Source organism: Equus quagga, chromosome 1, assembly GCF_021613505.1.
Source record: "Equus quagga isolate Etosha38 chromosome 1, UCLA_HA_Equagga_1.0, whole genome shotgun sequence".
Lineage (NCBI taxonomy): Eukaryota > Metazoa > Chordata > Mammalia > Perissodactyla > Equidae > Equus > Equus quagga.
Window position 1 is genome coordinate 117,792,901 of NC_060267.1, and position 27,940 is coordinate 117,820,840.

The 27,940-nt window shown below is 39.6% G+C and overlaps 1 protein-coding gene across 10 annotated transcripts in view; it reads left to right on the plus strand.

The window, feature by feature from the left end:
* The window catches only part of FOXP1 (forkhead box P1), a 574,868-nt gene that overhangs the window by 249,697 nt on the left and 297,231 nt on the right, over window positions 1-27,940 (plus strand). For 8 of the 10 annotated variants that reach the window (XM_046667607.1, XM_046667598.1, XM_046667622.1 and 5 more), the window contains one exon: window positions 8,389-8,449. The exons of 1 other annotated variant lie outside the window; for it this stretch is intronic. The gene's annotated coding sequence lies outside the window, so the exon portion shown is untranslated. Of the gene's footprint in view, window positions 1-2,404; window positions 2,421-8,388; window positions 8,450-27,940 lie in introns of those variants that run through there. One more of the 10 variants, XM_046667648.1, reaches the window with a different exon arrangement.

Sequence of the window (27,940 nt, forward strand, 5' to 3'; positions counted from 1 at the left end):
CATCTGTTGTTATTATTTTCCACTGATAATTGGCTTGAACAATGAAATGTCTGTGTCTGCAGCCTTTGAAACTGTACACCCTGTTTATTTTCTGGAGGTCTCACTGCAACTACTCCCCCCGCCCCGTTTTCCCCCCCTTCATTCTCTCTCAAGCTTACAGCGAGTGGCGCTTGTGTGAGGATGACATCTTTGACTCTGTGCATCAGTATGTGTCACTCAGCATCTAAAGCTTGCATACGGATTTTTGTCACAATCCCTATGTCTGTGCCATTTGCTCCAGGATCCAGCACTCTTGCAGCAAGGAGCTTGGCTGGGCTGCGATGCATGGATCCCTTACCTGGATTGTCGTCTTTATTTCACTGTCCTCATTAAAATGTTAATTTAGAGCACAGTATCTAATACCTATGGAATTAGATACTACCTATAATTGTATAATATATTCAGTTGCATCCAGGTTTGCATGATACAGAGCATTAATATTGGATTCCACTAACAGCACTTCCATTAGCTTGTTCAACCAGTATGAGATATAGATGAGCTGGGAAGCATAACTACCCGCCAGAACTGCCAAAACAGTCATTAGAAGCTCCATTGGGATGGACAAAGGCTTTTTCACAGTGATGTACTGATTAAATTTTGTTCTATGGTTTATTTGCATCAAGGTTAGATCACTATCGTCTATAGAGGTGGGTTATCGAACACTTTATATGGAAGGTCATTTCAAGATGAAATAATGAACAGAATAGGCATCTTTAGTTTCTGTGGGAACCCCTCTTAGACAACCTGTGTTTATTCTTTGTGGCTTTGGGAATCTTTTGATTTTGTTTCCCTTTTCTCCATGTTATGCTATAATATATGTTTGAGATGGGCTTTTTCGTTTGTTTGTAAATTCTTTTTTTTACTTTTCAGTAATATTCTTTTGCTTTTGTGGCAGAATGATTTAGCCAGAAAGCAGTGTTGTGCTAATAAAGTAAAACTTGCTTTCGAAATGGAAAGCCGCCTTATTTCCCTTGGCTAGCCTAATTGTCGGACATTTCTCTGAGGCAGTGAAGGATCTGTGACCTCCTCTTTTTAGTCCAAATAATAAGGTAGACGCATCCTATAGAATAGCACGGCTGGGTTTGCCCCCAAAGTACTATGCTGCGTTAGAAGGAAGTAGACAAACATAATCTTATTTATGTTTCAATCGAAATCATTTAATACTGCAAAAGTTATTAAAAAATAATTAAGTTACTAAGACCAACATGTAGCTGGAACATACAGTGAGAGGTTAGAGGTGAGGGTGAGTTGACTCCATAAGCTGAGAGAAGGCGGTAGCGAATTCCTAGCCCCTGCCTAGCCTGTTCTTCCCCTTGCTTAAATTCCTCGGTTCTGAGGACAAATTATGTTGAGGTATGGCATATTTTCTGCCGAAACAGAGAAAATTGTTGACTGTAATTATGTTATTTAATTGAAATTATAAGTGGTTGAGGCCACTCAGTTAAAAGCATCCTTTCTAATATATGGATAATGTTTCTAAATGAGTGGTCATGGATTGATGACATTTGAAAGGCAAGCATTTGGGATGTGTTTTTGGAAGACTCAAATTATTTTCCTTAAATCATTAGTGAATGAAAGAGAGTAAAGTGGCATTTTTTCGGTTTATTCTCTGTTATTAGATATGGGTGAATCTTATACGTGTGAGTGTATATATACATGTGTATGTGTGTCTATATTTTATATATGTAAATTTTTATACATAGATAAAATAGATCTTTCCATGGGTCCAGACTTATAAGAATCGTTTTATAATGTGGCAAAGCAGAGAAACAAGAGGTATGTCTCTGACCTGAAATTGTGGTTGAAAAATGTGATTGTTTAAAACTCTCGTTGAATGTTAAAAATCTAAATGCAAGCTGCGTACAACTGCACTGAGGTGTCTCCCCACCAAGTTCTTTTTGGAGTAGCTGGAGATACAACAATAGCACCATATCCCCCTCCTCCCCAAACCTCCCCCACCCAGGAGTGAGTTCTTAATTACAAATGAATGCAATTCATTTTAATTGTTATTATAGCAACATAACATTTAACTGTCTCCTGTGTAGTCCTTGTCCCCTGGAACAGGCAGTGTCTCCTGTCAGAGAGAGGACAGGTAGAAGGCACAGCGGGCGTCTGATTGAGCCAGTTATTCATTTGCTGAGTGTTTGTGTTTATGCAAAGGGGCCTCTTCCTGCATATTTAATCTAGAGTAAGGCAGTGGCTTTTGTTGTGTTTAGCCCACATACCTTCAGTCCTTCCTCACACTGCCGCCAGCCTGGGAGCCCTGAGAGCCCGCAGGCTTCCAAGCGCCTGTAGTTTCTCCCTGACAAACTCTCAACTTTCTTCCGTTGTGTGAAAATTGCCTCTCCGGCCCCCAAGCTTTCCTTCCTCACCATGAACGGGTAAGTGTGTGCGAAGCCAAGGCTGATACTTTTGTTTCATTTTCCAAATGTTGAGAGTCTACTTTGCTGCTCTTCTGGGCGCCTCCTGCCAGCGGTCCGGTGCCTGGGCCGTTGTCAGTTGCTGGCTGGTTGAAATGGACAAGTACAGGTGCCTCTTCGGAAATGTTGGCTGAATTTTGGACTGGCAGAGAGAGGTTCTTGGGAACTGGGGAGAAGAAAAAAGAAAAGAGAGGGAGAGAGAGAACAGCTTTATTATTCTTTGTCCTAACAAATCCTGTTTTGTAACTATCCTGGAGATAATGCTGCCATTGTTTTCTAAAAGCCTTCGAACAGTGTGCACGACCGAACTGTAAGAAAGCAGTGAAACTCTGCTGCTGTATTGTCTAGAGCCGGGCCAGGGTCCTCCCCGAAGGTCTGTGCCGGAATAGGAAGGGTTTTCTTCAGTGGAAATCGAATCGTCTCTTCATTGATATTAATAGCACACTAGAGATGTTGGCCATGATGCTCAGAGAGGCGGGCGGGAGGGAAGGAAATCTGATCTTGCTGGGGGGAAGATGACAGCCTCTTGGCCCCACGGTGGAGGTTGAGGAGACGTCCATCCAGGCTCAGCCTGCATAATGGCATCCTGGCTTAACTGTTTGCTCTAGGAATTTTAATCTTGAGCTGTTTGTTTTACTATCTGGGGTCTTGGTATTTTTCGTTCCTGTACTGTTTCTCGAAAGCACCATATTCAGGGTCTAATCCAGTCTTTTTAAAAAGTGAATTAAAAAAATAAAAAGACTCAGAGAAATTGATGCACTGTGCATTGAGATCGTTCTGGGGTAGAATGGTAGAATTCTGCTTTCTTTTAGAGTGTTATAATTTCAAAAATGAATAGGCACAATTAAGAAGGATGAGCCATCCAAGAAAGATATGTCCCCTATATGTAAAGATATTGCAGGAGGTAGGAATTGTGTCCAAGGTCTAAAAGAAGGAGTTTTTATCACCAGTTAACTGTTGCCTCTGGTTGAGTAACTCTTTTCAACAGAAGAGTGTGCTGTTCCCCCACAGGTTGGAAACAGAATTTAAATAAAATTTCATCAACCTTATTAAAATATGTGGGGATTTGGGTCTTCTTGGGTACAAATCAGTCTAGAGACTTAGAAGCATTTATTAACAGTGAGACTGCTGAAGGTTTTTAATAATAAAATTACAAATATCCTATCTAATGGTAAGTATATGACTTTTATACTCAGTTTTTAAGGGGAAAAATACTTTTTTTTATGAGGAAAAGTAACTCCGTCGGAGCACCTTCTGTGATTAGTGCTATTGTATTCTTAAATTTTGATTGATAGAGATAATAGTTTTCACTTAAAAATACAGACAGGTACTTTAACTTTCCATGACAATAGCTATTTGCATTTCTTTTATCTTTTTGTTTAACATTTGTGGGGGTTGGGATGGATTTGATTATTAACTCTTATTGCACACTAAAGGTAAATCTAAAACAAAGGCTTTGTTAGAGCTTCAAAGAGAAAACAGCAAATATTGTTTTTAGGTTTCAACATTTAAAGGCTGTTAAAGGATACCTATAAAATATTTTCACATGACCATGACCGGGGTTTTACTTTTCTGTAAGGTAAGAGAGGGTGTTTTTTTTTTTTTCTGAGTGAGATGGCCCAATGTGGAGTGGCTGGGGGCTGCCAGCCTGAAGTAATTTCACGGGCAAGCCTGGGCTGAGGTTGCCTGCACCACGTGGCTTACTTTATTTATAGTGTTTTAGATTTTTCTTACTAGAATGGACTCCAAAGTTAGGCCCTGTGATTTGGTGAGGGTCCCAGCGGGTGAGGAAAAAGGAAATGAGATGTAACTTGCTGCAATACAAGGGACATTGAGGAACGAGGGATACAAAGTGGAGGATGTCTTTGATAGAAATAAAAGAAACGTAGTGTTTGTAAACCAGCAAGCCTGGGTGATGTCCACTGTCGCCTCTGTGCCCAGGGGCCTGAAGGCACACCAGTTTCCTTTTCTCTCTTTCCTCTCCAATTTTCTTCCTTCCTTCTTTTCCTTTTTTTCGCTCTTTTTTTGCTCTCCCTAGTTCTTCTTCTTTCTTTTCTTTCTTCGATCCCTCCCTCCTTCCTTTCTCTTTTTGTAAAGGTGACTTACCATTTGAATTTATTAGGGCATAGAAAAAAACACTTTGGGGTTGATTTCTGAGTGGATTTTCTTATCTTGAACGCAGAAAATGAAGTGACCCTTGTATTATAGGTTTTCAGCCAAATTTGTGTTGATACGCTTCTGTTTTTCTAGGAAATCTTTGAAAAGCAGGGCATGAAAGCCCATGTGAGTTGAGATTCACTAGTTAAAGAGACAGCAATCTCTTGGTAATGGACCCACTTAGTCCTCTTTTTTCGAATGAAGTATCCGGTATTTGATTGGAATATGTTGGCGTATTGGGAGTTTGAACCATGTTCCTGGACTTTGAGAGAAGGGATCTTCTAGCCAGAGATCAGCTCCTGCACTGCCACCATCATCATGGGCAGAAGCTGGCGCGGCTCGTCTTTGCATCCACAGGGACACTGACGCACAGTAGGTTCTCAGCCGGCATTTGTTGGACTGAAGGTTGAGATGAAACATGTCAGCCATCCTTCACTGTCCCTTTTGTGTAATTGTGTAAAGTGAAATACGATGCAGAAATCCTGAAGCAAATCGTTTGCTTTAGCTGCCCTGAAAGGAAACGGGGCAATAATTTTAGTGGGAAAAATAGAGTATATATTGTTCCTTTTCAGTCTTGTGGAATAAATCCCATCTCCACATTTACCTGTAACTGGTTCCAACTAGGCCATACCAGTTGGCACTATACATTATTTATCACACAGCTTAAATTGGGGGCAAAATATACCCATAGAAAGTGTAACATTGAAGCACCATAGTAACTTAAGAGGTTTACAGAGTAAAATTCCTAATGGGGGCAGAGGGATTGGGGAGGCAGAGGAAGAGAAAGGGGGCACAGCTGAAGTTTGATGTCTTGGTCAAGATCTTAATGGTCAACAAATAGCTTTAGGTAAATAACACTGTTGCAAACAGTAGAGGAGAGGCCACACACGGGACAATTCTAGTGTTGACAGAATCTTAACTGTATAGAGAATGACATAAAGGAAAATAAATAATTTCTATTTACCGTATCCCTGGCTCACTTTTAAAACCCAAAACCCATAGGAAACTTAAGAAAGAAAGAGAGAAAAAGAAAAAAAAATGAAATTCATATGGTGGCAGAATTTTTTTTTCAAGAAAGACAAGTGGGCTGGAGGGAAATATTTTTCTTTTATCTTCTTTTCTTGTTTCAACTTTAAAGCTTTACATATTCATTTGATTTTAGTTTTGGCACTTGTGCTGCCGGTAAGCATTCAGGTAAATAGCTGATGCACTTGATAAGTAAAAGTGATTGTTTAAAATAGTAGCAAATACAGTTTTGGAAAGGGAAGTTTTATACTTTGGAAAAAATGAAATGCAGCTTTTTCTCCTTGTTGTTGATTTCTGATTCTTCTAGGCTAGTTGTGATGCAGACTCAGGCCCCAGTACTATTCTCTAATTTTCTTGTCTATTGTATTGACACATTTCACTTAATTTAGCATGATAGCAAACAGCTGTTGAACTATTAATCTTTTTCTCAGCAAAGCTAGAAAAATATCTTTTAGATTACTTTGCTAATGTATACTAAAAGCTAAAATCAACAGAAATAAATTAATGAGTGGTCAAATGTGCATATACATTAAAATTTATGGAACTTGAAAATGGAGGAAAATATGGTTTGTATCCCACTGCCAATTTTTTATGTATAAGTAAAAATTAAATGTAGCCAATTTTGTATTCCTTTCATAATTGTAAGTTGGAGGGTCAATTGCATAATTTTGTTATTATTAATTATTTTTCCCCCTAGGGAAAAATTATGCTTGTAAAATCTGTGAGGGTGAACCAGCTTGTATTTTTGCTCTGTATTCCCTTCCATACTGTACTGTGTATATAGGTGAGTACAGAAACAGGCCCAGTACTTACCTGAAAATGTTCTGCAGGTTTGAGTACAGTGCTAGAGATAACTTTATTCAAAGGAGACATTTTCAGCAGTTTTTTTTTTTCTTAAATTAAATTTTAATAAGGTCCAGTTGTTTGCCAGCTATATGATAGCAATCTCATCTGCATTGCAAAGTCTAACACTGTATAGATCTGACTGCCAAACATGCAAAAATAGACGCAACTCAATAGATAAACATGAAAATTAGTTTAGAGTGCACACATTGGAGAACAGCTCAAGTAAAAAGGAGGGAGAAGGGTCATTCTTGCCTTGAATTGAGTAGGGTCTGCCAGAGTTCACTTACTTTCCATTTAAGATTGGATGAGTGGTGGAGATGGAAATTTCTGGTGTGTAAGATTCTGCTGTGCCTTGTATCTCATGAGCTCGTCTTATTTGTGTGGAGTGGGGCTGCTCTGCGGATCTCCACATTACCTTGAGGACCCGACCATTGCTGCTGTCTGTTTTCCTTTCACCATTTGTGCTGTAACAGAGTTCTCACCACTGGAGAAACCAATCCTGGGGACACTCATCAGCAGTAAAGCGCACGATTTTCATTTTCTATTTGAATTGTTTTGTGTAAAAACAAAAAGGTTTTGGGCAGGTTGCAAAATAGTAATTTTAAGTCCCAGAGCTAGGGTTTTCCCCCACCCAAATGGTGAACATTTATGGTGAAAACCTCCAATTTCCTCTTACAGTAAACATGAAAATTATGATTTCACTCAGAGCCGCATTTTTTTCCAATCTTAATGGCAAGAATCTGCATACACTTGCTTGTGGAAATGTCATAAATTGGCCTCAGATCAATTCCTCAAAGATAGTACACACCGAAGTGCCACTTTCAAATTTTTAGCCCTAGTGAAATAAGATTTAACTCTTCTCAGTGATGTTTGCCTTTCCACGTTCAGGGCCGACAGCAGAGGGATAAGCAGGGATAGATTCTGTATAAAATTAAAACCACTTCATTACATATTGTTCTGAAAAGTGAACAAGAGGATATTAGCATTTTAGTAAAATGATGATATGATTTCACCATCTTAAAAAAAAGTTATATGAGCATTTGGTCAATTGATGTGGAATGAATCCTATACCCCGTTAGTAACTTGATCTAAATTAATAAACAAATGTTTTTCTTTTCACTTGTGCCATATGTTGATCCCAGTTACATGGGCAGAAAGAGGCAGCTTGTAATGTTTCTTAAAGGATTACACACTGTTTTGCATAAGAGAGGATGCAGATGCAGGAGTAGATGTGGGGTAAAACATGTTCCATGCTTTCTTTGTGTTTTAGGAAGCTTGATTTCAATTGTTTATTTCATCTGACAAGAACCATTTTTATTTAACTGAGTAGATCTGGTAGATATATGCTAAGTGGAAAACATTCTGTGAACAGCTTTCACCAACCGATTAACGCCCCCCACCCTTCCTCAAACTGAAAATTGTGGTGTTTTATTCATTTTGAAAGGTCCAGAATGGCAGAAAGCATCTTGTCTACAAGAGCTCTCCTCCGAAGGGGAAAAAAATAAGCCTCTGCTTTAATGAAATTAGAGATGTTGTGGATGTTAACCAAACAGAGACACATTCAAGTAGCAGTCTGGTTTCAAAAAACAAAGGCATATGAGTCACATATTATTCCACATGAAAATAAATTGATAGACGGCAAGATGAGAAAAAGTTCATACGTACAATTTGAAGTGTCTCACCTCTACTTTTTCCATCCGAGTTGTTTTTGTTGTCTTGAAGAGCTCAGAGGCATGCGATCCAGATAAGTGAAGGTCTTAGGACTTTATTAACTCTGAAAGTCATTTGCCATTAACTATAATTGAGTTCTTTTGTTGTTTTTCTTGCATCTATCCCAGGCAAATGGGTGGTTGCTCCTTTCTCTTGACATTCAGATTTTGATGTTCTCTTTTGTTTTCAGGGTAAGAAGTGACCTTTTGAGGTGACTATAACTGAAGATTGCTTTACAGAAGCCAAAAAAGGTAAATGCAAATATGGTTAGTGAAATGATATCTAGGGCTTTATCACCTTCTGGACATCGTAATTCTGTTCTTTTCCCATCTGCGTATTTATCAAATGTACGTGTATTTGTGTATCAGTATGTATATAGCATATTTTTGGAGGTCTTCAAGGAAAAGATTGCCGTTAAAAAATGATCCACGGCATCACATTTTTCCCCCAAATATTATCAAACTTTTCCCTTCTTTGCTGAAGCTGAATTTTTTTTGGTTGTTGACTTGGTAGGTTTAAAGTTAGAAAGGAATATTCACATCACACAAGTGGTGATTCATAAAATTAACTTGCTGCAAACAAGAGTAACATGTCAGTGTTCTGTGCTGGAGTGGTGTCATCCGATTGATGTTCATCTCGTGGCTTTATAATCACCTTCCTTCAGAAATTAATAGTCAGACACCATAGCAACACGCCACATTGATGTAACTGCTGAGTGGCGTGGGGCACATCCCTGTGATGTCAGCGCCAGGCTGCCTAGCTCTCTCGACCTTGCTTGAGAATCAAATGAGTACTTGATTTTAAAATTAGAAGTTTTCAGAAAGACTAATGTGGCTTGATGAATTAAAGCTAGATTAAATTTTCTCAAATTCACTGTGGAGAGGGGGGACAAAAAACCTCTCTGGTTAAAATGATATGGATGCTACAGATTTTCTTGGTTCCAAAAGTCTCTTTCTGGTGAGGGCAGTGGTCATGTTACTCAAGTTAATCTTGCAGGTCATTTTAATGTCTGATGTTTCTCAAGCAGCATCTTCATTTTATTTTTGAGTTCTCGCCAATAATAGTTCAATTTGATTTAGTAGATTAGTGTGTGTTTTGAAACAGGTTACTTGCTGGTCTGGTTGCACAAAGCCTTTGCTGAAATCTTACTAAATTAAAGTTTATGAATTTGTAAGATACTGACTTCTTACTCTTTAGTTGAACAAGGTTTTTTTTGTGAAACTTTCATAATGTGAAGATTATTAGATCAGTTTTGTTTTTAATCTCACCCAGGGTTTCTGGGTTCCAGATCTCACTATAACGGTATAGATTCGTTTTGATAGTTGCATTCTGGCACATTTGATTTGGGCCAAAAAATTCAACTTGCCTCATTTCACCATCTTTGTTGTTTAAATTTAACCTTTGTGGGAAGCAGCCGATTGTCCTCCAGAGAGGACAGTCCCTTTCCGATGTCCCAGCATGGAAGGGTTCATCCCAACCAGTAACTGGGGTCATCAAGACACAGCATGACTTTTGGCAAAGCTCTTCCCTTTGCTGAGACTCACTTTCCCAATCTTAAAAATTAAGGCTTAGTCTATTTCAGGGATCTGCAGACTTTTTCTGTAAAGGGCCGTACAGTCCATATTTTCTGTTTTGTGGGCCATTCAGTCTCTGCCACAGCTACTCAGCTCAGCTGCAAGTTGTGTCTCTTGGTCTGGATGATCCCTGCGAGATCTCAGTCTAAGATGTTCCTCATGCAAAGCTGGGCCAGGTGTTCAACTCATCTTTTGCTGTTAGCAAAGGTTTCTGGTGAAGCTAAAAGTTAGGATTCAACAAAGCTGGAAAGTGGTTGAAAAGATGAAGCATTCAGCTTGAGAGTTGTGCTATTCCTGCAGCTCCAAATAAGGGCTTCATTTGTGGGTTTTTATTGTTTTCTTTGGAATCACCCATAAGCATGAATTATTTTTCTTCTGACTTGATGTCTTTATAATGTCCACGCTTATACCCGTGACCTGAAAGTGAACACGTTTGAATTTGTGTGATGTGATTTTTCCCAATTCTGTGATATTGTTCAGAGTTAAAAATATGAGTCAAGGGCAAGTTTAAAAAAAAGAGTTTCCAGGAATTTGTCATTAGTGTTGACTAAGAGAGGTGGTCTGTAGGGAGAAAAAAGTGCTTGCTTGTTTTTATAATTACTTTTTTTTATAATTAAAATTTTATAATTTATTTTTTATAATTACTGTCAAGGACACGGGGGTCTATCATATTTTACAATATCCCACAGATAAGGAACTCCTTGTCAAATTTCAGAAACATAGAAAAATTTGGTCCTTCTGATGCCTCATTCATGACACAAAGGAAACTGAATAACAAATTCATATAGTTTTTCTTTTTGACTTGACTGCTAGGAAGCTCAGAGTAAGAGGTTTTGCTCAATCTCTGTAGTTTTTTTCAACTTCAGCTTTTTGTCGTTGACATATTTTTAAGTAAACTTCATTTTTTTCCTATCCCTAATTAACATTTATTATTTAACTTATTTTCTTCTGCAATATCAGTTCCATTTGTATTTTGACTCTCATTTCAAATTTCTTTTAGAATTGTTAAGGTATATAGACTCAAATAAATAATGAATTATATGTTAGTTTTTACATTTTAATAAGCTCAAGGATCCTTCAAAAACTAATCCTTATATATCTTGATCTGTTATATATAAATGAAAAGAAGGTTTGTTAAAAATATAAAATCGAAAAAAGAGGGCCAGCCCCGTGGCCAAGTGGTTAAGTTTGTGCCCTCTGCTTCAGTGGCCTGGGGTTTCGCCAGTTCAAATCCTGGGCGTGGACATGGCACCGCTCATTAAGCTATGCTGAGGCGGCATCCTACATGCCACAACTGGAGGGACCCACAACTGAAAATACACAGCTATATACTGGGGGGCTTTGGGGAGAAAAAGGAAAAAAAAAATCCAAAAAAGATATATAAAATGGATAGAATGGTTAGTGTTTCTTTTTAGTGAACAAACCATAAACAAAGAGAAGATTGTGCTATCCAGTGATGGTCAAGAAACCAGCACTGCCTTCCACCCGACAAGAAGGATGTAGATTTCAGACGCCAGGAGCTTCTCAGTAAATGCCATGCCCAAATTTGAAATCTGGGAATCATTAACAGTCAGCATAGATGCAAATAAATATGCCTACATTGGCACTATTGGAACAACTGGTTATGTGCATAAAAGTGGCCAGGCAAATTCAGAAAACCAGATGAAGTCATTTTTCAAATTTAGATTCAAAGGTCTGAAGAATCATAAGTAACAGTCATCATACTTGGTAGTGATATAACAATTTTCTTCCAAGTAGATCTGAGCACTCTACAAAATGGGTCTGGTTGCTGGCATTCCTGAGAGGTAGCTGGCAATTATTAAAATCCCCACTTTACAAACTGGGAAAGTGGTCCCACAGATGGTTAACTTACCCAGGGTCATGTAGAATGTCAAGACTGGAGCTGAAAAGACAACTTGCTCTGGTCACAATTATATCGATGTCATTCTATCGTGGCTGCCTTGGTTTGGTGATTGGATAAAGGTTTATGTGTCATTTTCTCCCTGCTTCCCCCCACCGTGGGCAATTCCCCCACATGTATTTTTGCTTAAAGTTAAGTCCAATTTGTAAAATTCATTGTCTTGTGTTTAATTCTAAATGGCATTGAGAATTGATGGTAGTCATCAAGTATATATAGGTTATAATTAAATAGTTACTTTTAAACAATAGGCATCTTCAAGCTTCACATTTTATGTATTGGCTCGAATGTTTTTTTTTTTTTTATATAGTCAACTTATTTGTGAGAAAGTTAAAAGACAATCTAAAAGAAAGTGTAATCATTCTAATTTTTCTCCTATTCCCAATTTGAGCTATTTTTTGTTAGATCAAAGAGTTAATAATGCATCCTTATTGATTCTACTCATTGTGTCTTAAATATTACAAATTATTTCTTGTTTACAAATAAAGGTAAAAATGCCTATTCAGCCATTTAAAATATATTCATTGGTTCTTTTGAAAGGATATATTTATGTGGTTTAAATATTTACTTAATGACAATATTCTGAGTTATATCCATTCAAAATGACCTCTTTATAGCATTCAGCATTTGAATTATGTGACTATTAATTCATGAAGTTCTTATGAGAGTGTCTTCATTGAGTGACCGGATGGCCACATTGGCTAAAATGACTAGTCAGTTGGTTCCGTTAAGCGTCGAAATCCTTCCTGCTCCTCCCTCGCCCCCACCACATGCACACGCATAACACCCCTGTGCCTGGATTGTAACAGTCAAGGTAAAGACTAGGCTGATGTAGCATAGAGACCCCAACATCCAATGGCTTAATTAAAACAGAAGTTTACTTCTCTCTCGTATAACAGTATGGCCAGTCTAGCTTGACTGGGCAGATTCTTTCCCTCTTGCACTCTCCGGCTTTGGGGCTTTGTCCGTGTCCACATGGTTGAAGCACAGTGAAGAAGTCTAAGGCAAGCAATTTTCTTTGAAGGAAATGAGTTAAAAATTGCACACATCGCATCGATTGACATTTAATTGGTAAGATTATGGTCAGATGGTCACGAGAAGCTGCAGTGGCTACTGGGAAATGTCTCTAGCTGGGTGGCCAGGAGCATGGAAGAATTGGAGAGTAGATTTAAGGAGACAGAACACAACAACTTAATTGGTTGAAGTACCCCAATCCAATAATTTCATTCATTTATTCATTTATACATACAATTATACATACAAACTTAATTCCTGTTGCAGATATTTATTGATGATTGTGTGCGAAGTGCTAGAATCATAGCACTACATATGGACATGATCTCGTTCCTTACTGAGTATATATTGTAGAGGGAAGACAGACATTGTGAATGATTATGGTGACAAGTGTCAGGAAGGGCAAATATTGGTTGCTTTGAGAAAGTGTTCTATAATGAGGAGAACAAGGTATCCAGGATTTATGCATTTTAGCATTATATGGAAACTATGTTAGATTAACTTGATTTTTTTGTTTTCTTTCATGCCAATGCTGTTGTGAATGTTACCAAGCAAGTTAATTGTTTTGCTAAGAGCTTAAGGTGTAATTCACACACAATACAATTCACCCATTTAAAGTGTACTGTTCAGTGGTTTTTACTATACTCACAGAGTTTGCAACCCTTATCACAATCCAGTTTTAGAGCATTTTCATCACCCCAGAAAGAGAGCCCATATCCATCAGCTGTCACGCCCCTAAACCCAGCTCATGGCAACAACTAATCTACTTTCTGTGTCTATAGGTTTACCTACTTTGGATATTTCACATAAATAGAATCGTACAGTACGTGGTCTTTTGTGACTGACTTCTTTCACTTAGCATGTTTTCAAGGTTCATCCGAAGCATTTACATTTTTAACTATCTTAGAACTTCAGAGTTGTATGAGTTCTTACTCCTAAATCCAACAAAACAGTGGCCTGAAATATTCTCACAAGGGGTGGAACTGGGGGTAAAATTACTTGTGGTGTTTATTTTTCTATAGAACTAGCTTGGCCTCCCAACAGTTAAACTTCGGAATTTAAATGTTTGCATTTGAAGTTAGCTGTTTTTAAACATTGTTAACCATAATGCTAAACTAAGTTACTCTGTAAACAAGAGCTGTCTCTCTTGAATGTTAGTTTCAAAGAAAAAAATATTTTAAATATTGATTTCCAGAGAAATATGCTCAATAGAGTTCGTTTTCGAGCAGAAGTTACTTGTTGAAATGTACATGAAGGCATATTTGATAGTAAAGGCAATATTTGCAGCGGTTATCAAGTAGCCATATTTTGCACAGTGAACAATCAAAAATACAAAACCAGATAACAAATGGTTTTATTCATCTTTGTTTTTGCTCTTCCATCTGCCAAGGGCACAAGTATTCCAACTGCTTACCTTGAGTATCTTAGGAAGAAGTTCTCAGCTTAGGTGACAACTTAATAGCTTAACAGAGAAGTGGGAAGTATTGCCTTTCTTTGGCAATTCAAAAACCTCAGGAAGAAATTGGAAGCTTAACTGTACAAAAACCAAACCCTATTTAGGATAGCACATCTATGTTAACCTTGACTAAACACCCCCTCGTATCTAGTAATATCCAGGATCATCTTAAAGGAGCAAATGGTATATTGGTGGTAGAATCCTTATTTTGAGTCCATTTTCATTTCTTCTGCAGAGGGCAGAAGAGTTTGGATTTGAAGTTTATAGTAACTTTCTAAAAGACTATTGGTGAATGGGACTTCAGAAATGGAAAATGAAGATTAATCATTTAAGTTTGTACTTCTCTGTCCTTGAATTAATGTACTTCCATGGCCTTTGCATAGGGGGCAGGGAGAAAAATTAAAAACTTGAAGTGTTTCCACTCTCTTCAAATACACTCTTTTTGAAGTGTGAAAATCACGCAGATTTTCCCTCGAACTTTGTATATTAGCATGTATGTAGTATATAATTATAGGTAATTAGATGTTTTGCTAATTATCTGACAGTACAATGAGTTATATAAAATTACCTTTTAATTAAAAAAAAAAGTTGCATCATTGGGTGGCCTGCGATGATTTCAGTTTGTAGATTGGTGTGGGGCTTTAATTCCTCACCCTTCCCTGCAGGCCTCTTTTTTCTGGAAGTCTGTTTCCATTTCAGAGGGTGCTGAGCAGTCCCTAGAAGCCAGAGGAAGTATCCTAAAATCCATTTATTGCAGATTACTTACTTTAAAGTTTATTTAGAACAGTGATTTTCAAAGTGGGCATGGGGACCCATTTTGGGGTTAGGACATCAATTTAGTGGGTTGTGCCCAAGAATTTTTTTTAAATGGAATACACATACAATAGAGTAGAATAAAATGAATGGGGATGACCTACACTGTCCAGTGTGGAAACCACTAGCCACCCGTGGCTGTTGAGCACTTGCAATGCGGTTAGCCCAAACTTACATGAGCTCTAAGTGTAAAATCCACAAAGTATTTCAAAGACTTTGTATGGAAAAAAGTATATGAAATACTTGCATAATTATTCTTTATTGATTATACATTGAAATGATGCTATTTTGGATATGTTGGGTTAAATAAAATAAATTATTAAAGTTAATTTCAACTATTTCACTTCACTTCTTTCAGTGCGATTACAATTACCTATGTGACAGGTGCTGTATTTCAACTTTGCTCAAGATGATGAGGAATAGAGCAGTGAATGACACAGCTGCCAAGCTCATGGCTCTCGGGGATTGGGCCAGGCAGGGAAACATAAAATATACATACATGGTGATAGGTGCTATGGAGAAAAGAAGAGGCTGAGAGAGTCAGATGGCCAGAGGGAAGGGATTGCAACTAATAAACAGGGTACATGTTGAACCATGAAATACAGGCTCCAGAGCAAAGATTTGGTGTGTTCTGAAGAGAACAAGTTGGCCATTATGGCTGAAGCAAAGTCATCAAGGGGGGAGTAGCAGGAGGCAAGGTCAAGAAGGAGCAGGGCTAGATGGAGCAGGGCAGTAAGGCTCCTTGCACTCTTAGTCTCATAGTGAAATAGAGAGCCAGTGATGATGGACTTTGAGGTGGGTCAAGATCTGACCCATGCTCTAAATGGGTCACTCCGGAAGCTGTTTTGAAAATAGACTGCAAATGATTGAGACCATAGGCAGGGAGACGTGTCAGGAAGCCACTGTAATAACCCCAGTGAGATATGATGATGACCAGAATCAGGATGGCAATAGAGGTGGCGAGAAGTGGTTAAATTTGGAATTTATTTGAAGGTGGAGCCAAAGGATTTCCTCGTGGAAGAGATGGGGAGTTTGAAATAGTTGCATCAAGGATGACTCCAAGGTTTTCATCCTGAATGATGGGGTAGTATCAACTGATGGATTGCTTGTGGGTAGAAAGAAAGGAGTCAAATAGAAGACTGAGAGGTTTTTTGGTCCAAGCAACTGCTGGAAGGATGGAACTGCCATTAACTGAAATAGGGGAGCCTGGGAGGAGCAGGTTTGAGAGTGTTGAAGGGAAAAAAAATGAATTTTCCTTGTTAAAGATGGTAAGGCAGACCTTATTGAGGACCATCACGATAGGTGAAGAAAGCACTGCAGTGAGATTTTATGTGGGGAGGGAGATTGAGCTCAACTCCAAATACAACACGGGCAAGTGGGAGTTTATAGCCAAGGAGCAGGGTGGGGGTCAGAGGATGGAAAATTACTAAGAAGAAACATCAGGGATACGGGAGGGTCCTGGCTAAACCTATCTAACAGATTCTTGCAGAAGACAAGCCAGGGGGTCAGACATCACCTAGGGGTGAGGGGGTGGGGATGAGGAACCCAATCATATATCGAGGGTGATCAGATATTGAGGGGAGGGAAGGAGAGGGTTCTGGTTAAACTGACTTAGCAGGGTTCTCGCTAAAACTAGATTTACAAGGAAGTGCACAAATGGGTACAGGAGCCTGGCTAAAGTTTGGTCAAGCCAAGAATCTTTGTCAAAGATGCATGAGGGAAGCAGGGAAGAACAGGAGTACAGCTATAGACCTGTGAGGCTTGAGCAGTTTATTATTCACCCAGATTGAGATATCAAGCGGGCATTTGCATATGTAGGTCTAGAAATGGCCTGGCTAGGGCTTTAAGTTGAGGATAGATAGGCATGTAAGTGATAGGTAAAGATGTGAAACCAGGTGAGCTCACGAAGGGAGGAATGGTGTAGATAAAGGAAAGTCAGACTGACTCCAAGATATAAGTTCTGAAACCAACACCGTTGAGAGGTTTGATCACAAGATACTGAGAAGGAGGGGTCAAAGATGGGAGGAAAACTCAGATGGTGGTGAACTGGAAGCCCGTTGAGGACATTGTTTAAAGGATGGGCACATCGTCCCTGTATGAAATGCTGGTAAGAGGTCAAAAGCGATGATGACAAAGAACTGACCATTGGGTTTGTCAACATGTAAGTCCTTGATAACCTTAACAAGAGTCATAAATGTTTGACTCTCACTCCCATAATATATACTGGCTTTGTACAACTAGTCTGCTTATGGAAATTAGGCATTTTGAATGATTTTTCCAGAAAGAGTACCCGTTCAGCCCTCTTACTTGTTAGGGTCGTCTCATGTGCCTCCACCCCTTGCAGCCCCACATGGCCAGGGGGATAACTGTCACGTTTAGGTCACAGTACAGCCTGTGGAAAATGATCAGAGAAAAACTCACTGCTACATGAAGGAATCCTGTACATTTTGCCCCTTTCAGTTCATTCTCTAATCCAATGGTTTAGATATTGTTTAAATAAAAGCTGGGGGAAAGGGGATGTATTTACATCTCTAACTTAAAATATGTTGATTTTAATCATCTAAAGTACATCCCAGCTTGGTGTGGTTAACATAGTCTCTAGATTAGTAAAGTACTAGTTTGTGCCTAAGCCACACGTCCGTCTGTCAACTCTACCTTATACTAATATGGGTAGTCTTTGATGGGTTCACCCGCCTTTCAAATTAACTAAGAACATCAAAGATTCTGGCTTATTCACAAATTCTGAAACACAGTCGAACATTTTCAAGATTTCTAGGCTGGCCCCAAATCTTCAAGCATCTAGGAAATTATAGGTAAAATAATAAAAAGCATGCACTCTTTCTATTTAGATACTAAATACTGTCAAGGTGGCGTTGGGTGAGGTAAGAATATTTCTTCCTTGTGGAAGACAATAAATGTACTCCTTAATTTTTTTTCATTATAAAATAGCATTAGAAGAAATTAGGACAGCATAAAAATAAAGGAAGAACTTGTAGGAAGAAGAATTTCACTAGCGGCCTCACCTAAAAAGTTCAACATTTTATCTGTATCCTGCCAGTATTTTGTATATATAGATTTGTTTATATATACTTGTACTGTATATACGATTTTGTTTCCTGCTTTTACCCTTAAAATATCATAAGTATTTCCCCAAGTTATTACATATTTTATCTAACTCTTATTTGGAGGATCCCTGCGGTAACTTCTATTGTCGCGTTACCTGTTCCTGCAAAGGTGGGTCTTCAGACTCCTTCCAGGTACTCCTGCTGGCCACTTTGTCTGTGTTGGACATCTCAAGACAGCTCAATCTCTTGAATTCGTTTTATAAATGATGTTGGGATTTTAGATTATCACCCAGTTTCTCCCTCCACTTTTAAATCATATTAAAACAAATTTGAGGCACGTAAAATCACCCACTGGCGTTGACTGTGTGTGTTTTCTGCCGTGAGGTGAGGTACAATTTGCATTAACTATGATTTCAACATTTCTAGACTTGAAGTTGCTAGGCATTTTTCTTTTCTGATCTGAATGGTCTCTTGATGTTTTCCCACTTCCCCAACGTGATTTTCAGGATGTGAACTAGGTAGGAGCTTTGTGTTTTTTCCAGGGACAGCCTCTCATCTTCTCATTGTTTTCTTATCCCAGACATCACTCCTTCTCTTTTCCCAGTGCAAGCCATTCATTTAATTGGTTTGTATTTGCATCTCCAAACTTTCTTTTGGTGGGGCTTCAGTCAATTTTTACCCTGGAAAATAAAAACATACTTACAGCTTTTAGAGTATAAAATTTAAGTTCTCTTGTCTGCCATACCTCAGTGGTATCATCATTAATTGTTTAGGCAACAAATATTTATTGAATTCCCTTGAGGGTCACTGTGTGTTTAAAATTGAGCTGTACAGCACTCTCCTTTGTGGCTGTTACCCCTTCTAGTTCTAAAACCCCCAAATGGCCAGTCAAAGAAGTATTATTAGATTTCTCACTTCAGAGAGGACTAAGGAACATCAGACTTTTCTGGTCCATTCCTTGTAATTTACTGAAGATGAAACTGAGATCCAGAAAAGAAAAATGACATATGCCGGGCCGCTGCATAATTGTAGCTGTCTGTGTTGGAATCCCTGTCTCTTCTATCCCACTTTTCCTTCCTTTTATGATAATATGCCAAAACCAAGCAGAAATACTCAAATTTTACTTTTAACAAGTTGACTATTAAAAAAGATAGACCTAATGTAAACCAAAATGTATTTTTTCATGTAGATGGCCCTTTCTTGGATTTCATTTCCAGCACTTTCTCCTTCTTCCAACTGTATTAAGGGAAATCACACCATTTACAAGTCTTTCAATATATTAAATATGAAAAGCATCATCTGCAGATGTTCATGTCAGAAAAATGCCCACTTTTGACTCTCCTTCCCTCATTTTCTCCCCTCTCCTGAGAGGAGGCTTCTCCTGCTGCTGCTGCTTCTCTTCCTCCCTCCTCCCTCCCTGCCACCCGCTCCCCATCTCTCTCTCTGTCTCTCTCTTCCCTCTGCAACCTGATTTGTTTCTTAACAAGGACATTTGATGAAGATGTGTGTAAAGTTAGAATGTCCCTGCCTGTTGACAGCTACTGTGCATCTTTTAAATACTTGAGTGTTTTGTGTAGCATGAGAATTCAGGTGTCCATTCTGTCCTTATCTTATTCACACGAATGCACACCTCCCAGGTGACGCATGTTTGTGACGCTTGTTTGCCAAGGGCTGAGGCACAGGCAAGGATGGTAATGTGTGTTGCTCCTTGTTTCTGAGGTGCATACTGTCTAATTGGTTTGAACTGCTTAGGGTCCAAGGTCTTGCTTCTCCTAGTTCTGGAATGGGGTTGACGTCCTCTTTCTTTCCTTATGTGGATAAAAATACGTAAAGTCCAATATAGAATTGTCACCAAGGAGGGTCATATAACTTCATTAGTTAAGTTCTCATTATGTCGCTAGTAATAAACATAGAGCAGGAAATTCTCATGAACTTTTTTTTTTTCTGGTTACAAATGTAAAACCAGCTCATTATAGGGAATTTGAAATTATGGAAAAGTAGACCAAACACAAAAGTAAAAATAATTTAGAATCCTGACCATGAGAGTGACATATATTTTATTTCATTCTTTTTTCATTGAATGTACACACGCTTAACAAAATTGCAGTCATACAGAGTATAGAATTGTGTATCCATTTTTTAAATTTAACCTCTGGTGAGTATTTTCCTATGTGTTGAAGTATTTTTAAAGACATCTTAAATGACTGCATACTATGCCATCCTTTTGAATACAATAAAATTCTATAAACTGTTCTTTAATGTTGAGTGTGGCGGTTGTTTCCAGTTTTTCTGTAATACGTTGCAGTAGACACATCTGTGCACAAATGTTTGTCTATCAATTTCCATCTCTTTAGATATATTCTAGAGGGGGAAATTACTAGAAGAAAAGTTATGGAATTCTTAATAGATTTTCCATACCTCTTGTTATCCTACTTCCCAAAATGCACCAATTTATGCTTTTACTGATACTGAAGGAGAGTGTTTATTTCACTGCAACTTTGCCAACAGTGAGTTTCAACATTTTTTATCATCACTTAAATCTAGAAGACTAAAAGGGTATCTCATTTTTTTCGTGTTCAATTCTTTGATTACAAATGAAGTCCAAAACTTTTGTTTCTTTGGGCTGTTTGTGTTTCTTCTTTTAGTTGTTCATAAGTTTTGGAGCAGCCAGGGTTCAAAGGAGGGGGATGGGGGAAGCCAGGGGCTGAGTGGATAAGGGAAGCATCCCGTCATTGGGAGGTTACTAGCCCCTATGCCAGACTTTACAGTGAATTCAGAGTGCTACATTGCAGCTTAGATCTGAGTGCTAACATTGTAAAAGGCCAGGCCATTGGCACCCAAATGCTCCTGAGATCAGATGGCGCGATCTGGGCCTCACAAGTTTTTCAAAAACTTTGATGCTTTAAATTCTTTCCTTTATTCACCAAATGATTATTGAGTGCTTACTTGTTCCAGGCACTGTTGTAGGCACCAGGGATACATTAGTAAACAAAAAAGAAAGACTCTTCTGTAAATGAGGTGGAGCTTCCTCATTGCTTTAGAATGAAGAGAAGCTGACAGATCTGCATAAAGCCCTTGGCACAGTAGGGTAACAGTTGCTGCTATTCTTATTGCTTCTGCTGTTGCTCTGTTATCATCAGCATCTCAGAGAGAAAACAGTGTTCAGCCATATCCCATCTGTAGCCTCCTTGTCACACTTGAGAAAGGGACACCGTCATAGGACCTGTGCTCCCAGCCCAAGAAGCTCCCCTCCATTTCTCTTTTAGCCCCTTTACCCAGTGAGCTAGTGTCCTCCAGGCACATGCTTCCAGAAGCCTCGAGAGAGACACGTGGCAGTGTCCAGTTAAACAATAGACCCTGGGGACAGACTGATGGATGTCCGGGAGCTGCTCCCATCTGCATCAGTTTAGGAGGGATGTCGCTGAAGGGTGAGCTCCAGCACTGAGGGGCACTGGCCGTTACATCCCTTCTCTGGGGATTCCCTCTGTTAGGCTGTAAGCTCAACCAGCTGATTCTCATCAACCCCTGAATGAAAGAATTAAAAAGAAAAAAACTGTAAAAGGAAAGTACACTTCCTCTTGCCTTCTCAGTCCTGTCTGAGATTTCCCGTGCTCTGCACTGATGGAAGGAAGACAGGCCCCCAGGGCCAGGACCACACTCAGCTTTCTCTTTGGCTTTTTCCTCACTCCCGGGAATGCGCTTGGAAACCATACTCCTGTCTGTGAACTTGCCTGGTTCCTGTCACCACCATTTCAAAACACGACCGATTTTTAATTGAAAAATAAACATTCCCGATGCTGAAATGGTGAAGGAATAGCCGTCGTTTCTGCCCTGTGTGCCCCCTGAGAGGCATGGGACTGGGGTAGGCCTTGCGTGAGTTTGGATGTGTTCGTTCTCGGGCGTGGGCCCGGCACACTCAGCCAGTTGTCCCCATCTGTGAAATGGGGAGAATGAAGGGACGTCTCCTAGGTGTGCTGTGAAGATTGTATAGAGAATAGTTTGGTTACTTCAGGTTTAGCGTTCTGCATTGGAGGCCTGGTCCTGTTACGTTTTGGCTTTGTAATCTTGAGGAAGTAACCAGACTTCTCTAAGCCTTTTTTTCATTATCTAAAAAGAAATAGGGACTAAACTAGTACCTCCCCTTTGAAGTACTTGGAAGATTAACTGAGTAATTATTCCAAGTAAAAAGTGCTTAGAGCAATTCTTCATACACAGCAAGTGCTCAGTAATGTTGGTTCAATAATGTCAGCTATTTTTATTATTAGCACAGTGCCTGGAATGTAGTAAGTTCTCAAGGATGTTAATAATCATTTTTACTATTAATTAACTTTAAAGATAATGAAAATATTTTTAAATGGCTGTTTTTATTAAGGAGAGCCTGGCAGAAATAGAAGTGAAGTAGGCATCCTGGTGCCTTCCCCTAGCCCCAGTTGAAAATAAAAACAAAAACTTTAAGACCCTAAGTAGAAAGAAATGGCCTCTCAGTTTTTAAGGATAGCATTATATTTTTGAATCATCTTCTCCTTCTTATCTCCCACGTGCCATCAAAAGGTAAGGGTGGAGCTATTCAGAGGGATCCAGCTCATTTGTGTGAATTTGAATTAGCCTCTTGGCTGCGTTGCAGCTGAGATTTGAATGCTAACCTTGTAGGTCAGGCCATTGACATCCAGATGCTCCCGAGTTCAGATGGAGAGATCTGGGCCTCACAAGCTTTTCAAAACCTAAACTGTGTGACCGAAGTAGTGTGACACGGTTTTGCAGGCTCTGCACTAACATGATCTTAGAGAGCTTATATAGACAGATGATGTTAAAGGAGCGTTAGGCTTGTGTCCCCAGCTCTACACATTGAGGAACGTGGGTACAAGCTGCATTGAGTATTCACTGTGTCCAAGGCGAGAGAGAGACAGAGACAAAGAGAGACAGAGAGAGAGATGGGGGGGAGGGGTAGGAAGGGAGGGAAGGAAGGAAGGAAGAAGGAGGGACCACAGGACAAGGAGCAGAAATTCCTATCTGCGAGAGGGTGAAGGCCATTCTTTTTTCATTACTCAGATGTGTTTTGAGGGAGCAGAGGGTTGGCCATTTGGGGTACACTTGGCAGGAATGACCTTGACTCCACTGTTATGCAAAAGAGTTTAGGTGCCTAGGTGCCTGCATGCATGTGCACACATGGGTGGTGGCGGCAGGTTCTTTCTCTGAAAACCCCAGAATCTCATTTACAACAAGGATGTGGGAGTGATCAGGAAGGCTGCCTCATATATGTTCATGACCCCAACAAACAGTATTCTCTCTTTATTCCTTCAAAATACATACAGTTGGATTTTCTTTACTTACACATGATACTTTTCCTGGTGAAAAACAGAGGCTGGCCTGGTGGTGCAGCAGTTAAGTTCACGCACTCTGCTTCAGCAGCCTGGGGTTCCCTGGTTCAGATCCCAGGCATGGACCTATGCACTGCTTATCATGCCATGCTGTAGCAGGTCTCCCACATATAAAATCAAGGAAGATGGCCATAGATGTTAGCTAAGGCCAATCTTCCTTATCAAAAAGAGGAGGATTATTGGCAGATGTTAGCTAAGGGCTAGTCTTCCTCAAAAATAACATAAAATAAAATAGAAAACAAATAATAAGGAAAACATAAGTAAGAAAGTAAATATTACTGCAAATTCACCCCAGCATCACAGTTTGGACTGTTATGGAGACAGTCTCTCTAAACCTCTTTCTCTCCCCATCTGTCATTGTATAGACCTGGCTGTCCGATATGGCAACCAGTTGCCGCAGTCAATTATTGAGCAGTTGAAATGTGACTAGTCTGAACTGATGTGCTGTAAGTGTCAAATCCCCGCTGGATTTTGAAAAAAGAGACTGTAAAATATCTATTAAGTTTGGATATTGATTACAGGTTGAAATGATAATATTTTAGATATATTAGATTAAATAAAATATACTATTAAAATTAATTTCATTTGTTCCACTTATTAAAATGTATCTGCTAGAAAATTTTAAATTAAATTTGTGGCTTACATTATATCTTTATTCAGCAGTTGGGTATAGAGACATCACAGTTTTAACAGGATCATGATACATTTTTCTTACTTTTTTAAAATTTAAAAATACGTTGCCAGTAGCTTTCTGTAACAATTGATGTATGGCAACATTATTATTACCTTAAAACTGTGGATAGATATATCACAATTTATTTAACCAGTTCCATTTTGTTGGATATACAAGGTTGTACACAACAATGCTGGTGAACAATCTTGCATATTCATGTTTGCAAGCCTGTCTGATTATTTTCTTAGGACAAGGTTTCTCAACCAGAGGACTCTTGACATTTTGGGCTGGATAATTCTTTGCTGTGCAGGCTGTGCTATGCGTTGTACAATGTTTAGCAGCATCCCTGGCCTCTACCACTAGATGCTAGTAGCACTTCCTTCCCACTGTGTGCATACCAACCAGAAACATCCCTAGACATTACCATGTGTCCCCTGGGGGTGGGGACAGACTTACCTTGGTTGAGAAGCACTGACTTAGGGCAAAGTACCACAAAGAAAAATGTTGTGTGAAAAGGTATATGTATTTGAAGTTACATAGATAGATAAATAGGTTGGTAGGTAGACAGATATTGATATATATTTAAAATTTTGTGTATATCCCCAAACTATTTTCTAGAAGAATGGCACCAATTCATATCTCTATCAAGAATAACAAAGATCCTCATTAAATGCCTCCAAGAGATGTAAGAAGGGAGGGCCGGGTATTTAATTGTTATTTCATTTGTTGGAAATTTGTCTGGTCAGATTGCTTTCCTGCGATCAGCTCTTGTAAAGACCATGATGAAGGCAGTCTAGGTGTTTTCTCTGAGAGGCCAGCTTGGCAATGAGATGCCATGGGTCATCTTTGCTTAGCATAACATACAAGGGATCTATTCTCATAAAGGAAAAAAAGATGGTAGAACATCGGGGAGAAAATCTCCTACTACTTTGTAATTTAGGACTTTTCTTACAGTGAGAAACAGGAATAATAGTAAGTGATGATGATTATGAGATCTAGTTATTGAATATTTGTTGTATGTCAGGTGCTGGGCTAAGTCCCCTTATGTATAATTTCATTTAAACTTCAGAAAAACCTGGTTGTTAGGGAAATGCTACTGTTTTCCCCAGATGAAGGAAGACGGGCACAGAGAGGCAGCCAGCCATTCATCCAGCATGCCCAAGGTGTGTGGAGTGGCCAGGATTTGAAGTAGGCAGTCCAAGTAACCACATTCTTCATTTATTCACTCTTCCAACAAATATTTGCGCTTCTTCTATGTGCCAGCCACAGTGTTCTTTGCTGAGTTTATAGTAGTCAGCCCAAAAAGACGTGATTAGGGCCTCATGTAGCTCAGACTAATGGAAGCTGATAAAGGCTGATCTAATGAGGACTAAGACATGGAGGTACATGGTACTTTGAGAGCCTACAGTTGGGCGACTTGCCCTAGTCAGGGAGGTCGGAGAAGGCTTCAGGGGAAATGATTCAAATGAGACCTGGAGAAAGAGAGAAGACTGGGGGTTAAATGGGGAGGCAAGGAGAAGGAACAGCATGTCCCCTGTGCTGGGTCGGACGGTGGTGTGTGGAAGGAACTGAATGCACCTAGAAGATGCCAGGCTGTGTATAAGGCCAAGGATACATACAAGTTGCAGGCAGAAGTACTTGGATTTGAATCTGTGCTTCCCAAACAGTTTTTTCTGTTGGTTGGTTTGTTTTTGTAGTGAGGGATATTTGGGATGTAGTGGGAGAATATGATGAGATTTGCATTTTGGGAAGTTCGCTCTGTGGAGTTAAGAATGGGGAGTAGATACAGAAAAACTAGTAAGGAGGGCAGTCGTTGATGCTGAAGAAATAGTGAGCACCTCTGCTTCACTTTGTTGCTGCTTCACCAACTACCCTGAGACGTAGTGGCTTAAGAAAACAACCGTTGGTGCGAGAGTCTTCCGTTTGGGCAGGGCTTAGCAGGGGTGGGTTTTCTCTGCTCTGCATGAATGCCTTCAGCTGGGAGCTAGAACTTCCAGGATGCCTTCACCTATGCATTTGGCATTTGGTGCTGGCCATGACTTGGTTCTCTACTGGGCCTCTCCAGCATGATAGACTTACGGTGAAGAAGGAAACTGCCAGGTTTCTTAAGACCTAGGCCCAGAATTGGCACAGGACCACTTCACACCTTTGAATTTGTCAAAACACGTCACATGGCCAGCCCGCACTCAAGGTGGGGGGAGGAGAAGTTTCCAGCTCTTGGTGGGCGTGTGCATACAAGAATGGGAGGAATTATTGGCAGCCAGCTTTGGAGGCTCCTCACTGCATCTTGTTGTGTGCCAGACACTATTCAAGGCACCGAGAATACAGTATTGTGTACTTGAGCACCGTATGATACAGAATCAGCTCTCACTCTTATGACCTAACAGAGACAGACAGTAAGCAGGTAAATAAGCTAGAGCAGTCAGGTTTAATTTGCTAGGCAGCGAACTGAGATAGTGATGTAACAGAGAGTGGCTGAGTAGGTCAGTGACCACTTTGGACTGTTGGATTGTCAGGGCAAGTGCCCCCAACGAGGTAGGTAGAGATGTAAAGCAGGAGCCAGACATGGATTAGGGAAAGTGCATTCCATGTAGGAACAGAGAGTGCAAAGTCCACAAGGTGAGAGTGAATGTGCCATGCTTAAACAAGAGAAACTAGGCCAGCGTGGCTGAAGTGTGGCACGGGAGGAGGATATGGAAGAAGCTGTGTAGGACAGATGACTGTGGCAAGAGGCTCTTGCAGAAGACAGAGCTGGAGAACGTTGTACTTTGGACAATGCTATTGATGGCAGACAGGCAAGGAAAGAAGGACTTTGAGATATTAGGAGTTAAAACTAGGCAGCCATCATTGATAGACTGAGATAGTAATGCGAGAGAGAGGGAGTTCTTAAAGATGACACCTCGATTTATGACGTGAACATCACTGGATGGAGGTAACATTGGCTGAGTTAGTGAAATGATGGGAGAGCCCTAGTGTAGAACAGGAGGATAAAGAGATTGCATTGGACATGTCGTGGGTTTTTCAGGATGGAACCACTTTCATGTACACTATAGACTGAATGGATGGATCCCCTCCCCTCAAATTCATATGTTACATCCTAACACTCCATGTCATGTCAGGGCGTTTGGGAGGCAATTGGATCATGAGGGTGGAGCCCTCTTGAGTGAGATTTAGTGCCCTTTAAAAGAGTCCCTAGAGAGATCCTTCACCCCCTTCTGCCATGTGAGGACACAGAAAAAGATGACCACCTGTGAACCAGAAAGTAGATCCACCCTAGACAGCAAATCTGCCCATGCCTTTATCTTGGACTTCCAGCCTCCAGGATTGTGAGAAATACAGTAAATCTCTGTTGTGTATAAGCCACTCATTCTATCGTATTCTGTTATGGCAGCCTGAATGGACTAAGACAGTATGTTTTTTCTTCCCTATAACCAGAGAGCACAGAAATTCTTACAGCAGCACAACTACGCCCATAGACTGCCTTTTGACTCGCATAGTTATTCAGAAAGATTTCATCTTACCATGTGTACTGATACTTTGTTCAGAAAACATCATCACTGGAGACTGTGGAAAGAGAGTAACCCTATATCTTAGCAAAGAAAGACTATTAGAAAGCAGCCAAGTGTCACTGCTCCATACTTTCTCACAAGTCTGTGGAATTTGCTTCTAAGAATAAATGTGTATTTCATAATGCAGCAATTTGATTTCTTTTTAATCACTGGCTTTTTTTGTGTTTGCTGATTTCTCAAGCTTGTTAATTTGTGCTGTGTCTACCCATCATTTGTGCAAATTAGCAAGGTTTAACTATAAATGGAAATGTCAAAGTTATTATATTATTTAAAATTAAAGAA